A 16,847-nucleotide genomic window follows, 5' to 3' on the forward strand; every position below is an offset into this window, starting at 1 on the left:
TTTTATTTTAGAGATGTACTCATTGTTGAGATTTGAAGAATTTTATGTTGATGTTATTTGACCATGGCATATATATTTTTGGAGATGTATGAATTATATTCCGCTGTGACTGTTGAGATATTATTATATATGCATGTTGGTTGTTGTTTAGATGAGACGTTGCGTCTATTTCTTAAATATTTGTTATATTCGCGTGTTTTATCACTTTAATAGAAATAGGGCGTTACACTAGTTACTGCTAGTGAAGAAACAAGTTGGATAAGATACTTGCTAGCTGAGATCCCTTTATGGCAGAAATTGTTACCAGCTGTGTTAGTTCATTGTGATAGTACCGCGACTATTGCAAAGATTAAGAATCGTTATTATAATGGAAAGAGACAACATATAAATCGGAAACATGGCACGATTAGAGAGAGTATCTCTGATGGAGCGGTTAGAGTTAATTTTGCACATATTAATGAAAACTTAGAGGATCATTTGACGAAAGGACTAAATAGAGAGAAAGTCCAAGATACATCCAGTAGGCTGGGACTAATACATATAGCTCGTTGAGTGATGGTAACCCGACCTACATGATTGGAGATCCCAAGACTTAGGTTCAATGGGTAATAACAAGTTATGAAGTGATAGAACATGCTACGATAAGGATTAATAAATCATGATCCTACAGCAGAAGAAGGATGAGGTAATAGAAACTCTTAATGAGATCTATACTATAGGATGAGTGGGGTCCATAGTTACAGGACTACCTTTGATAGACTCACCTATACGAATGTGGAACTGAGGTCGGTCCTTGGAATTTTGAGGCAGAATTCCTAGACTCACCTATAAGATTGAGTATCTTTAACACAAATTGGTTTCATAATAGATTGCGACCAATATGATAATCAATCTAAATTTTTATTCCAATCACATGTTAACATTTTTATTTACTTTGTATTAATAAGTTGATGAATTATTGTTATTAATTTATTAATATATCATATGAATTTATTTATCATGACCGAAGCATCCCCATGATTTATTTGAAAAATTCCATGAGTCACATAAGCAATAATGTTTGATGAACCAAAATTTCTGGACAATCAAAAAAAAAAACCCCAGTTACCGAGTAAATTGGGAGCACATCTTTTATAACAAACTAGCGGTAGGAAGGGCACTACCATGCCCGTCTAACCTCTCTTTTTACTACGCTAACTTGTGTGTATATTTTAAGGGATAAATTTGACCCACATTTTGAAGAAAAAAATAAAACAAAAATTGGTCTTTTTTTGTCGATGACTTGGCCCCGTGACCAGAATATGTCTTCACTCATTTTCAAATATGCTCAAAGAACAAAACAAATTTGAGAAATTTTTTCTAAAAGACCTCAAATTCTATTTTTATTGTTCCAAGTTGTTCCTTTCAGAATTAATAATAAATTTAGTGGAAATTTGTCGAGATTAAATTATGGATTTAATATGTTTTTAATCCCTCCCTGAAATTTTTTATTCACTTTTAGTCCCTATTTGATTTGTATAGGGACTATTTTGGAGGACTAAAACTATCCAATTTTTGTAAAATGTTTTCAAAATAGAGACTATTTTTATAAACTAAAAAATTTTGGAGGACTAAAATTACCATTAAAATTTCGTAGGGACTAACCTTAAAAACTCATGATTTTGTAGGGATTAAAAACTTATTTAACCCTTAAATTATTCAAAAAATATATATTGATATATATTTTATTATTTTGAAATTTTAAATAAAATAATTAATTTTTTTTTTGACAAGAATAAAATATTTAATTTAGTCATTAGAAATTTTTTTCATAGTTGCCAAATTTTGTTACAATATTTTGGAACACATCCTGATATATTTTGGTATGCAATCTAATAATTTCATACATGATTAGACATATATTTTGGAACTCAATAGTATATTTTTGTACTCAATATGAAATATTTGGGACTGAATTTGAGATATTTTTGAACTAGATCTAATATGTGAATTACTTGTTCCCAAAGATTCTCATATATTAGTTGTGAAAGGTATTCTGAAACTTCGAATCTTTTTCTTTTCTCTCCTTCTTTGACTTGTGTTGACGAGACATTCTTCCCTTCATCTCCTTTTTTTTTTTGGTCCATGAAATTAACCCTTTTCTTCTTTCTCCCATTTTGACTTGTCTTGAAAAAAATTTCTTCCCTTCATCTCATTTTTTTTCCCTTCGAAATTAAGAGTGTTCTGAAGACCGTATACCCTTATAGATATAATGTCTCTTGGGAATTAAGAATGGTCTTAAGAGTCTAGTCCCTTTACTAATTTATGTCCGTTCAGAATAAATAATATATTAAGACCATAATCCCTTTTTTCATATAAGCAGAATGATCTTAAAAATATATTCTTCCTCAATTCTCGCAGAAGTTAGATGTTAGAAAGGGAGATACAAACATATAACTAATTATATATATCTCTCAAAATCCAGCCTTACCTTCATCATCTTCTTAAGCAAGTATGTGTGCAAGAAAAATAATAACATTTAATTTGTGAATTTAAACTCCTATGATGAAAAACAGGAAGAAAAAATAGAGTGAAGAGAACTATTCCTGCTCCAACGCCAAAGCTGACGAAGCTTTTGATTAGTTACGAAAAAAGTTTTTGGAAATAAATAATTCAAATCCTCATCAGTTTTGGGGTTGGAGTTGGAATGGTTCTCTCACTCTGTTTTTTTTCATATTGTTTTTCATTGTAGGTGTTTTAATTAACAAATTAATCGTTTTGATTGTTCATGTAGACTTTCTTAATTAAGAAGAAACTTTAAGAAGAAGAAGAAGAATAAGAAGATGGAGACCGACTCTAAAGATAAACTGTATTTACAAAAACTTATATGAAAAATTACTGAAGGTAAGAAGAGAAATCTTAAAAGCAAATTTGAGGTAGTAGGTGAGACGAGGGCAATAATGTCAAATCCCATCAAATGTTCCCATAAAGTTTGCATCAAAGTTTGCAACAACTCTTTCTATTCAAAATTTGACGGGTTTTGACATTATTTCCCTCATCTCACCTACTTTCATGCAATATGGTCCCTTTGTTTTCATTGTTCATGAACCTACATATCATCTTCCTCGAACCTGCATAATATTGATTTTATTATTAACTTGAAATGACACTTACACCCTTTCCTTCTCACTCAAATTATGAAAAATTAGAATGTCATTTTTGTCTTTTAAGTTAGCCTTCATAAAGTTGATATATAGTCTATTGTTTAACTCTGTGTATTCTCAATACGTTTTTGTTTGTTTCTTTCTTTATATATGTGGTAAATGAAATAGATCAAAGGAAAAGAAAGTTCTAGCAAAATAGGGTTTTGTTCCTAGGAGATGGGACGTGGGAAGATTGAGATTCAGAAGATTCAATACAACACCACAAGGCAATTGACATTTTCAAAAAGAAGAATTGGATTGTTGAAGAACACTCGTGAGCTTGTGAAGCTATAATTGGAATCATCATTTTGTCAAGCACCAGAAAGCTCTCTCAGTATTGCTCTGATTCCACTAGGTATATGTATTTACCCTTAATTTTGTTTTATATTTTCTCTTAGATCCCTAGAATTGTAAAGTAGTTTGATTTGTGTGATGTAAACTAATTTGTAGAGGAGAATCGCAGCTTACTTGTAAAATAGTATAGTGTGAATTGAAAAAAGTGGAAGTCCCACATCGGCCGGATCCCACACGTTAGTAGTGTTTATATAGTGGGGGTGTACCTCTAAGGAGGTGCATAATTAAGTGAAAAAAAAAGAACTAAATGAAAAAAATATATTTATGTATTTTATTATTTGGAAATGATAAATTAAATAATTAATAAAATTATTACTAGAAAGTGCTTTCTTAGTCCTTAAGTTATGCTAAAATATTTTTTAACACAATATAGAATAATTATTTGGAAATGATAAATTAAATAATTAATAAAATTATTACTAGAAAGTGCTTTCTTAGTCCTTAAGTTATGCTAAAATATTTTTTAACACAATATAGAATATTTTGGAACACAATCTGAAATATTTTAGTATGCAATCTAATATATTTTAGTGCTTGATCTGAAATAATTTTACAAAGCAAGATATCCAAGAGAAAAATATAAAATGAAATGTTGAAAGGTAGATAGACAAGTAAGCTGCGATTCTCCTCTACAAATGTGTTTACGTCACATAAATCAAACAACTTTACAATTCTAGGGATCTAAGAGAAAAATAAAAAACAAAATGAAGGGTAAATATATATACCTAGTGGAATCAGAGCAATACTGAGACAGTTTTCCCGTGCTTAAGAAAATGATGAGTCCAATTTGAGCTTCACATAGTATAGAAAGCTCACGAGTCTTCTTCAACAATCCAGTTCTTCTTTTTGAAAATGTCAATTGCCTTGTGGTTTTGTTTTGAATCTTCTTAATTTAAATCTTCCCACTCAATCTTCCCACGGCCCATCTCTTAAAACAAAACCCTAGCTTGCTAGAACTTTCTTTTCCTTTGATCTATTTCATTTACCACATATAAAAGAAACAATAGACTATATAGAAACTTTATGAAGGCTAACTTAAACGGACGAAAATGCCATTATAAATTTTACTGATTTGAGAGAGAAGGAAAGCATGTAAGTGTCATTTCAATATGTGGGGTCATGAACAATGAAAACAAAGGGACCATATTGCATGAAAGTAGGTGAGATGAGGGCAACAATGTCTAAACCCATAAAATATAGAACATAAAGAGTTGTTGCAAACTTGCAAAAGCTATGACACTTGCTGTTTAGTTTGTATCATGAAGGGAAATATCTGAAATTTTCTAAAATAAGAAAAAGGTAAAAATATTAAAATTGCTATAAATGGAATTTTGGAGATTTGTTTTGAAACCACAATGAAAAAGAATTCATGTGTACAACATTCATTTCCATGTGCCAACAAGAGTCCAATCAACATATATTTTGAAATTAAGTTTCAAGAACATAGTGTTAGTTGCAACCATTTGCTTTTCAAAACATGTTACAAGCATTTGGTAAATAAAAGTAATAAATTGGTGAAATATATATGTTTTCGTCTAGCAAATGTAGTTTTCATCATGCAAATCATATACATTTTCAAAGACCAGTCATCATATAAATGTTGTACATACGGATTCTTATTCATTGTGGTTTAAAAACAAATCTCCAAAATTCCATTTATAGCAATTTTTATATTTTTACCTGTAATACCCTGCATGTAAAAATTCAGTATCAGTTATTTATCTTAGGGTTTTTTTTTAGGGAAAGGCAAAATGGTAATTGCACATAAGACTTTCCGGACCGAATCAAATTATTCCAATGGATCACGGTGAATGTAATATTTCGCTTAAAACTTTCACAGCATTTTATCGGATATTTTAGTTGAGGAAGAGTGTAGAAAAGGGCATTTTGTTCATTACTCATCTAAGGACTATAAAAGGTCAAGCATACAAAATATCTTCATTTTTTTTTCCATTCTTTTCTCCCTCATCAAAAATATCTCCTCCCCTCTTCTAACTCTCTCTCTCTCTCGGCCCTTTTTCTTCTCCCACCTAATTCTCATCATTCTTTCCAAATTTAAGCTAAAATCAACATACAAGCAAACAACTTTGATCCTTATCATATTGTGACCTTGTTAGCAAGTTTTGAGACCTTATGTTGGTGAACCAAGCCTTGGACAGAAGACATGAAAAGAGAGCTGAAGCTTGAGTACAAGAAATTTGAAAGCTTTAGCTTATGATTTTGGATTCCTACTTGGAGCATTAGAAGGTAATCACAAATAATCTGTTATTGCTTTTGGATTCTGTGATGACCCTGTATTTTTGACTGCTAGTAGTATCAGTTTTAGTGTTGTTGCTGTTGGGATGTTATGTTGAACTAAAAGTGCCTAAATTGAGGTATAAGTTGTTTTCAAGGAAATTATCATAAATGATTATTGGATGAAACAAGTTAGACTTTTGATGCAAGTGGTTTAGGTGAAGTGTAATCATGTTTGGTTGTATTCTGGAAAATTTGAACATAAGTTGAATTGTTTAGAGGGAATAAGTTGTCATATAAGCTGTTTTGAGCAAAATGCCTTAAACGACTAAGTTGTGAATTCCAACTGTTGTATAAGTGGTTCATAGGACTGTTTATTCATGTTGGAATTATGTGTGAAAGTTTGAATTGAAATTGATATGCTAAAAGTCATGAGTTTCTAGTTAAGCCGTTTGGAAAATAGCTTAAATTGGAATTTGAGTTGTTTCAAGTATTTTTTTTGTAATGACCAGTTTATGAGAGATATGTTTAACTGGTATATGAGTAATGGTAAAATCATCAGCTGTTTGAGTGATGATAAAAGTGCTTAAATAGTAATTAAGCTGTTTTGGAAGTGCTTAAATAGCCAAACGGCAAACTTCTGGTGCAGGGACTGAAATGGTAATTTTTCTATATGCTGGTTGATGAGTTAGAAGTATGTCACAAGTGGGTTGGACTGTTTCGGAAAAGTCAAGACCTATAAGTCAAGGCATAAGCTATTTTGGAAAATTGATTATGGAGTTTTGGAGATAGCAGAAGCTGCAAGTTGTTGATAAGTTGCTTTGCAATTTTTCCAAGAGTGATTCGAGGTGAGTTCCTTTAGTTAGTAAACCCACCTTTAAGTAGTAAATTATATCATTAGAATGCTAATATATGATTAAGAATTATTAGAACGTGTGGGCATAATTGTATCAATGCTAGATTCCCATTATTTTGTTCTAAAATTTCTTATGTTGTTGTGCAATACTACTTTAGTCCTAATGTTGGAGGATAGAATTTGAATAGAAGATTGATATACATATAATTTGGAAAATTGAATTGTCACATGTTTTGGTTACTAGTTTACTCTAAATTCTCTTTTATGTTATGAATATGTTTATAATAGTGTTGATGTTGGAGGAAATTGTTTAAACAAGGCCAATGATGAATTTACTTATGTAAATGATTGAGAAAAATATTGGAATTTAACATTTGCCTTGGTTACTAGAAATGGTTACATTTTCTTAAATAATTTTACAAGAAAGTTTATCATGCATAAATATAGCCATTGTTCGGCTAGAATTTGAAACATTCATTTTATTCAATTATGTAACCAGGAATGTTTTAAGATACTCCAACATGCATAGTAACATAAACATGTTCGAATTGACATTAATGCATATTTTCTTACTATGTGACAAAGAATATTTAGCAATCCTCCAACTTAGGTGCCATTACATAATTATTGCACATTGACATAAGAGATGTATTTAGAACAAGCATGTCATGTAAACAATTCATGGGTGGATTTCCAATCATTGGAAGTAAAGAATCCTAGTTATGGAAGTTCGGCTTAATTAGTCGAATTTAGTTTATCAGAATATGGGGGAAATCTTATGACCTTTTAGGAATGGCATATGACAACGATATGCCTATAACCTGAATAGGTTAGTATCAGAATTAATTTCAGAATAAAGACGGAATCACTACGTCTTTATTATCAGTTTCAGGATGTTATTATTATAAGAAATCAATTAAGTTAATGTATTCCTCTGTTTTGCTCCCCGTTAGTAGTGGAGTTGAGAATTATTTCAGTTATCAGAAATCATTTCAGTTATAATATTAAAATATGTTTAAACCGTGGCTTTTGCTATCCTCGCCAGTTAGGATACAAAAGGTTCCCGCCAGTTGGAACGGGCACTATCCGTGAGGATGACCCCACGATAATCAGAGGAGTCCGGTATCCCCGTCAGTTGGGTTCCCGCCAGTTGGAATTATTACCGGTCAGAGTGGAATAAATTTCGGGCTTACTCCACCTGGGTTTATTCCGTAAAATCAACTCAGATAATATTGTTTGTTCAACGCTAACATTCCTAACATAATATGACAGACATTATGACTATTCCTAACATAATATGACAGACATTATGACTATAATAGTTAGTATGATTTCAGCATTAGTATCAGGATTGAATCAGTATTTCAGATAGCGATCCTAGTTATCCCCCGATCGCTCAGTTAAGCATGACAAAACTGTATAAACCCAAAAAGGGTTGAGCTTAGAGACAGATGGCGATCCTAGGTTCCCTGAGATTGCCTACAACTTAGGATAGGTGGAACTCACTGAGACATCCCGTCTCACCCCAATCCCTTTTATTTTATTTCAGATCAGCAGGTTGTACGTGGCAAGGAGACAATACAGGAGGCTGAATGTCATATTTTCACATGCTCGTGTCGTACTAGTTCAGATTATTTATTATGGTTCCAGACATGTATTCATACAGCAAATGTACGATCCTGTAGTGATATATATATTTATTCAGTCGCAATTTTTATTATTGTAATTTTAATGTATCCAGAACTAAATTTAGCGCACATTCTAAATATTCTAGATAAGTTTAGTATGGGCGTTACATTACCTTTATCTTATTTCAGTAAATTTCATATATTTTCCTTCATGATACAAACCAAACAGCAAGTGTCATAACTTTGACAAGTTTCCAACAACTCTTTATGTTCAACATTTGATGAGTTTTGAAATTATTAGGAGTAGAAGAAAGGAAGAAGGACTCGTCAACACAAGTCAAAGGAGGAAGAAGAGAAGAAAAGCACAGGAAGCATCAACTGTGAATTTTCGGTGTGTAGAATGCATTGTGTGAGCTCTCTATTTATAGAGAAAATTCACAACTAATAAGTGAGAAACTTTGGGAACAAGTAATACATTACTTTGACGTTAAGTTTTTCACGTATTAGATATAGTACAAAAATATCTCAATTGAGTACCAAAATATATTATATTATGTACCAAAATATATTTTAGATCAAAAGGACTAAAAATATTAGATTGCATACTAAAATAATTCAGATTGTGTTCCAAAATATTCTAGATTGCGTTCAAAAATATTTTAGCATAACTTGGGGACTAAGAAAGAACTTTCTAGTAATGATTTTATTAATTATTTAATTTATCATTTTCAAATAATATATATATATATGATATATATATATGTGTGTGTGTGTGTGTGTGTGTGTGTGTATATATATATATATATATTTTATTTAGTGCTTACTTTGTTCACTTAATTATCCACCTCGTTAGAGGTACACCCCCACTATATAAACACCACAAATGTGTGGGATCCATCCGATGTGGGACTTCCAGTTTTTTCAATTCACACTACACTAGTCCAGTTTTTTCAATTCACACTACACTTGTTCTACCCATTATGGGAATTTGTGTTTAGTCAATTACTCAATATAATTTCCACAGATGCTCCTAAAAAATGGTTTCGAGAAATATCGTCAGACGGCTCCGTATAATTTTCTAGTAAACAAAGGTGTCGCCTACAACTTTAACCATTGCATAGCGGATACTATTTCGATTTAACAAGAGTTTCTATTACCTCATCCTTCTTTCGCTGCAGGATCATGATTTCTCAATCCTTATCATAGTATGCTCTATCACTTCATGTCTTGTTATTACCCATTGACTATAAGTCTTGGGATCTTCAGTCATGTAGGTCGGGTTACCATCACTCAGAGAGCTATATGTATTAGTCCCAGCCTACTGGAAGTATCTTGGATTTTCTCTCTATTTAGTCCTTTCGTCAAAGGATCCGCTAAGTTTTCATTAGTATGTACAAAATTAACTCTAGCCGTTCCAATAGAGTTACTCTATCTAATCATGTTGTGTTTCCTATTTATATGTTGTATCTTTCCATTATAATAACGATTCTTAATCTTTGCAATAGACGTGGTAGTATCACAATTAACTAACACAGCTGGTAACAGTTTCTCCCATTAAGGGATTCCAGCTGGCAAGCATCTTAGCCAACTTGCTTCTTCACTAGCAGTAGCTAGTTCTATCATCTCAGATTCCTTTGTGGACTGAGCATGAATGGTTTGCTTCTTAGACTTCCAAGAAACAGCTTCTCCAGATATGCTAAATATAAAAAACAGCGGTCATTTTAGTCTCTAAAATTTATGAACATACAAATATGTCCTTGAAAACATGTCGGTTTTAGTTTGTCCGTCGCATTTTTACATTAGAGGTACATGATGTACATTAAATGCATATAGAACATCTATATGTAGATCTATGCAACGCTATCATACAACTTACGTCAACAATATCTAAGCTCTTCTCAAGAAAAAAAATTAACAATATCTAAACTTAAATGCACTTTTCTAAATTTTGGAATTTTTTTTTGAACAAGTCTAAATTTTGGATTTTAATGTCTTTGTTTCAAAAATTTCTGGATTTTTTGCTCACAACTTAGTTTGGGAATTATTTTTCTTACATATCATATTCATTAACATGTGTAATTACATTTTTTGGCATGTCATTGCATATTTTGAAAATAGAACAAACGGGACATTAAAAATAAACCCTAGACTTTATTGTAGGAAAAATTTCTAAACCGATTAAAATGGGGGGACTAACATCTCAAGTTTAGAAATACTGGAACTAAATCATGGTTAGGTTAAAATAGGGATCTCTATTGCACAATTTGTTTGGCATCAAAGGCTACCTGTCGAGAGATGTTTCCATGTACGACCGTGGAAGAACTTGAAAATGCATGACGATAATTTCTGTCTTGACCAATTTTTACCCCGGAGACTGGAGTCATTTTATGTTTTGTACTATCTTTGTTCTTTTTCAATTCACTTTTCTTAGGTTTTTATTTATTGAGATGAGTTGTCATTTTAAAGTTGCTGCTCTTGCTCGCAGTGGCGAGCTCCTTGCTCGCCGTGGTGAGTTGATGCAGTTCAGCCCTGCATAATTGATGTTCGAATCCAAAAACCTCAAAACAAAGTATCCTAAGGCATGCCATTACTCTGTGTGTCATTTAGAACTTGCAAAACATTCTTAGAACAAGTATTTACATGTATTGAGAGCATGACAAGAAAAGGGATAACAATTTCTATGTATAACTCTAAATAATTATATATTTTCTTGCAAGCTTAAATCACATAATCCCAAGGGTGGGAACTATCTAAGGAACTCACCTTGCAAATTCTTAAAGCAATTCCAAGCCTCAAGCTTAAGCAAGCATCATCTTCCCTTCACAACCAACCCTAGTTTGCTTCCTTGTTTCCAAAGCTTTAAGTTAACCAAGAACACAACCCATACTCTAGCTTATGCTCTGATAGAGCCAAACCGCAAGCGCACGGCCTATCGAAGTAATAGTAGTAAGTAGAGTATCGTTCCGCTAGGGAGTTGGTCAATTTAATTAACTTTTAATGAATGATTAGAGGAGAGAAAGTTGGTTAGAAAGGGTTTGATTGCTGAAGGTAAAAACAATAATAATAAAAGGGCCTTAGGATCATTGGTTCATCTTAATAACTAATCCTTCACTAGACAAAACCTAAACTTCTAATTTCATGGTTTACACACTAATTTCTAAAGACCGGTTTCCCTTAGCCCCTCACCTTTCCGATGAAAGTCCGGTGAGAGTTTACTTCTAGCAACCAAGCCTATTTCACTGACATGATTACTAGAAGATGCATAGAGGATTGAAACTACTCTTTGTCTCAATAGTTGCAAAGACTATTTCACTGTTTTGCAACTATTGTCTAGATTCACTTGTTCCAACATCAAGACTCCGCTCTCGCTTTATGAATTGATGTTTGGGATGATGGATTAACGATTATCAAACCCTCCGCTTTCGCTTCCACAGTTTGATAATTGTTAATCCACGTTAAGACGGTGAATCTAGATTAGAAATTAGGGTTACATAGAAATTAGGGTTTAGACATGTTTTGTTTAGGATTGAGTCATTAGACTCCCCAATAATCCTAAGACTAAGAAGTCTACTCACTCATGTTCATCGTAGACATGGAGGAAGAAGAGAGAAATACGGTAAAATAAATTGCAAAGAAAGTAAAAGGGAAAATAAAGACTTTTATTAAAATAGCAATTGAAATAAACAAAGGTAAAGGATGATTGTTCATGGTGGAGAGCTACTCTATTTATAGCTTTACAATCGACTTAGAAACTAAGCAACTAAAAGGGTAAAACAGTAAAGCTGCAACAGGGTAACTTGGCCTTGAAGAAAAAGCAGCAAAAGTGGCTCTGGAGGGTGGCACGGCCGTGCCACATGTTGGCACTGGCCGTGCCAAGCTTCTGACTTGGTGGGAACATATTTTTGTCCCGTATCTTCGTATTCTTGCGCTGTATTTGCTCCAGTCCTCTTTCTTTTGCTCCAAGACACCTTCCACCATATATTTATTCCTAAAATAAAATAAAACACAATTTGAAGTAAAATATTCTAAACTAAAATAAAATGCAATAAAATAAAATCAAATCTAAAATAAAACTAAACTAAATAAGGCAATAATTAATACTATCTATGACTCATCAAACTCCCCCACACTTGAATCTTTGCTTGTCCTCAAGCAAAAGGCAGCAAACATAGTAGCAACAAAAGATTTGTTTATGGCAATATTATGAACAAATGTCTCTAGAGAAAGGCCTTGCCTCAAGTACACTAATTACAATTTCAAATACTTCTCATGAACCTATTCTACCCAACATCAAGTCTCAAGTGAGTGTGTGTGTGCAGTCCAACCCTTTTCTTGCTCCTGTATAAGACAGATATTATGAGGAATAGGTTCTATCCTTAGTGCTAAAGTAACCGAGAAAAGTCCTTTCTTCATTTCATATAAGAGTGATGGGAATTAAAGTTAAGATTGAATTAATTTAACAATTAAGCACAAGGGGCTGCAGATGCTTAGGGGCTATCTATCCTCGTAGGGAGTCTTCTCGGATGTAATTGTCCTTTCCCCCTAGATTCAAAATCACCCTAAGTAGTGCTGCAAATTTATTGTTTGTTTCATCTCCGCGTAGGAAGTCTTTTTGGATGTAATTGTCCTTTCCCCCTAGCATTGATGAATTTGTTTCACTTTAGGTTCAAATTAGGGAGTCACCACCACAATTAGGAAGTTAGGGATTGTCCTTTCCCCCACATGTTGGTGCCATTCTCCCGCCCCATTTAACATTAACAAATTAATAAGAATATAACAATTAAGAACAATTTGATTAATTTTCCCACACAAACTTATACTACTTTTACTCTTAAGACTTTAAAGGGTCTAAGTTAACACTAAAGATAGAACGTGTTCCTTAAAATACCTATTCATACATTTACTCAAGGATTGCAACCGGGTGCTTTTCTCATTGGAGAATTTCATAATAAAACATGATATGGGTATAGCAAGAACATAAGGAACACAAGAAACTATTTTCATGTACAAGAGGCGACCTAAAGAAGAGACAAAACAAAAATTTTCATGCCATATTTATATTAAAAACAAGCTACTTAGTCATGCCTCTTGCTATAAAAACAAAACAAAAGAATAAAGTTCAAGGGAGTTTGGACACTACGACTCTAGACACTTTATTAGGCCCCCCCCACACTTAGGGGAAGCATTGTCCTCAATGATTCAAAAGAAAAAGAAATTAAAAGAAGAAGAAGAAGAAGGAGTAGAAGAAGATGAAAGAAGGAGATGAGTAGAAGAATGAGAGAGATAGGGAGAAGAAGAAGGGAAGAGAGGAAGAGGAAAGCTCACATTTGTTTATTGAGGTCCGTAAGGAGGACCTTGAAGTTGGAGGTGTTGCATCATCCGACGGAGCATCTCATTATTTTCATCATTGACACGGTTGCCCCTTTGAACTTCATTGCGAAGGCCGGAGATCTCAACACCTTGCCTTTGTTGCTCGGTGCGCATCCTCTCGATTTCAGTGTGAATCCATGTCCATTGTTGATTTTCATGAAGCTCACCGGTTTCATGGCCATGGTGCCCCTCTTCATGGTGCAAGTTAGCACCTTCTCCTTCATCATGGTGCAAGTTAGCACCTTCTCCCTCATCATCACCAAGAACCTGCACATCATTATCATACAACCAATTTTCTTCCACCTCGGTGGTAGTCCGAGATGGGTTAGGCAATAAAAACATGATCGGCACATTTAGCTTAAGTTGGTAATGAAGGGGTGGACGATGTTTGATGAAATTCATAGCAATAAGGGTTTCTATGTTAAGCCTATTATTTCCCTCAATTGGTTTGATCCCCTCATCTTCACCCACTCCAAAACACCTAGCTATATATGTAATGATGCCACCCACCACTATGTCTCCTCTACCGGCCGGTCTAGTACCGACAAAGTCTAGGTGATCAATCAAATAAAAACAGGTATTGACGGGGTGGTTGTGGAGCATTGCCCAAAGCATGAACAATTCATCGGTTCTAGTGTTTCCTAGCTCGGTTCTACCCCAAATAGTGCAAGCCATTACCCTCTGAAGGTACCTAAGTACGGGGTTGTGAATATTGCTAGCTTTGTTCGCCCTAGGGACGTATTTGTTAAGACCGGTGATTTGTTTCCAAAAGGCAGCTGGGTCATAGTTATCCGGTTTAAGGCTGGGATCCCAATGATCATGAATATATCCCTCATTTGCAAAGCCTAAGGCATCACAAAAGTGCTGAAGTGACATGTCATAATCAATATTCATTAACCGGAAAACAACTCTATGGTTAGGGTTATCAAAATTCATCTTATCTTTAGTAAAATCTATTGAGCTCAAGAATTCATAAGTGAAATTTTCATAACCCCTCATAGGTGTCAGCAATTCAGTCCAACCTAACTTTCCTATCAACCTAGAAACATCATCAAACAGCTCTAGCATATCTAAAGTATGGGAATCAGGATAACGAGAAGGGTGCAGATGTTTAGAGATAAGATTTTTATACCTGTCCCTTTGCTTGTTGTTTTTGAACTGGATCCCATGATTCTTCACTTGGGCTTGCTTCTTTGGGGGAGGTCCTCCTTGAGAGCTTGCTGGTTCTTTACTACTTCTTCTTGAAGCCATTGACCTTTGGTAGGATTGGTTTTGAAGGTTTAGGGTTTGGGAAAATTTTTGGTGGAAAGGATTGGTTTAGGGTTGGGGTTGATGTTTAAGGAAGGTTTGTTGGTTTGGATGTGTGGATTGGTTAAGGTTTTGTGGTGTTTGGGTTAGGTTTTGAAGGATTAGGGTTTTGGTGAATTGTGGGTTTGGATGGATGAAAGATGTTTTTGATTAGTGGTTTTTGTTTTGGGTGAAGTTTGTGGTTGATTGTTGAAAGAATGGAGTGATTTGGTTAAGAATTGAGGGAGATATGAAGGTTTGAAGGTTTGAAGGTTATGGAGGTTTAGAGAGAAGTTTGAAGGTAGAGAGAGGTTTGTGGTTTGAGAATGAATGGAGAAGAAGAAGAAAAATTAGGTTTATAATGGCTAGAACACGGGCACGGCCGTGCCAACCTTGGCACGGGCCGTGCCAACTTTCTGTGGCTCCCAACCTTCTTTTCTTCAAAAACACTGGCACGGCCGTGCCAGATCCAGCACGGGCCGTGCCAACACTCTGGTCAGAGGGACTTCAAAATTTTTCATTTTCTTGATTTTTCTCGAATCATACTTGGACAATTACCTACAAAACAAATTAAAACAAAGAAAAACAAAACAAAAGCAATTAAATGCGTGGGTTGCCTCCCACGAAGCGCTCTTTTAATGTCATTAGCTTGACGGTTAGAAAGAGTCCTTAGAATGGATCAAAGATATCATATTGTGTAGATGACGCTATAAAACGTTCTTTCACAACATGATCGTTAAGCATGCAACAAGAGTAAAGAGCGGGACCTTTCATAACGTTTTCCAACTCAAATCCTACCATCTTATCACTCACTTGAAAGACGATCCTACCAAGTTTAACATCAATGAGAGCTCCTGCAGTTGCGAGGAACGGTCTACCTAGGATTATAGGGACGTCATCGTCCTCTTCAATGTCAACGACTACAAAATCAGTGGGGATGTATATCCCCTCTATCTTAACAGGTATGTCCTCGACAAATCCTACAAGTTTCATGGTAGAACGATCAGCTATTTTTAATTACATCTCGGTAGGTTTCAACTCTCCTATCCCTATCCTTTTAAGAAGAGACAAAGGCAGCAAACTAACACTAGCTCCTAAGTCACATAAGGCTTTGTTTATGGATTCATTCCCAATTTCACATGGTATGGCAAAGCTACCTGGATCTCTAAGCTTAGGGGTTGCTTCTTGGATGATTGCACTAGTTTCCTTAGCCAAGGCTATTGTCTCATTATGCTCTATAGCCCTTTTCTTTGAAAAAATTTCCTTTAAAAACTTGGCATATAGAGGCATCCTAGACAAAGCTTCAGCAAAGGGAAGTTTGATGCAAATCTTCCTAAGTATGTTAACAAATTTTTCAAATTTACCCTCTAATTTAAGCTTTTCGGGATTTAAGGGGGATGGAGTTTTGTTTTCTTCAAGTGGTTTAGCTTCTTCTATCACAACTTTATCACCTAAGGGCTTGACATTTTCTTTCCCAATGTTTTTAACCTTAGCAAAAGTTTCGCCTAACTTACTACCCCTAAAAGATATGACATTAACTTGGGCTTTGGGGTTGGCTTCGGTTTGACCAGGAAAGACTCCCGGTGTTTGGGAAGATGTAGCCACTTGTTGGGCTATTTGGGCGATTTGTGTTTCAAGCATTTTAGAGTGAGTAGCAATAGAATCAACCTTGGTATTGAGCTTGGAAAGAGAATCATTCAGAAATCCAGTTTGGTTTTTGAGTTCTTGAAGTTGTTTGTTTTGGTTGGCAATAGAGTTTTCCAACAAAATTTCCAAATTGGATTTTTGAGTGAATCTTTGGTTGTTTGCATAACCGGGTGGTGCTACTTGTTGTCCATAGGGATTTTGATTTTTATAAAAATTTTGATTTTGTCTCATCCCTTGGTTGTATTGAGCATAGTTCATTTGCTCAACACCGTTAGTAGCACTACCTAG

General features: G+C 34.3%; 1 long non-coding RNA gene across 1 annotated transcript; it reads left to right on the top strand.

Moving 5' to 3' along the window:
- The first annotated feature begins 5,309 nt into the window (after positions 1-5,309).
- LOC146922011 (uncharacterized) lies at positions 5,310-8,427 on the top strand. Its single transcript, XR_015012309.1, has 2 exons — positions 5,310-6,619; positions 8,177-8,427. It is a non-coding gene; the product is annotated as an uncharacterized LOC146922011 (long non-coding RNA).
- Positions 8,428-16,847: the final 8,420 nt, after the last annotated feature.

Source organism: Medicago sativa, chromosome 5, assembly GCF_051527215.1.
Source record: "Medicago sativa cultivar Bolivia chromosome 5, Bolivia_mono, whole genome shotgun sequence".
Lineage (NCBI taxonomy): Eukaryota > Viridiplantae > Streptophyta > Magnoliopsida > Fabales > Fabaceae > Medicago > Medicago sativa.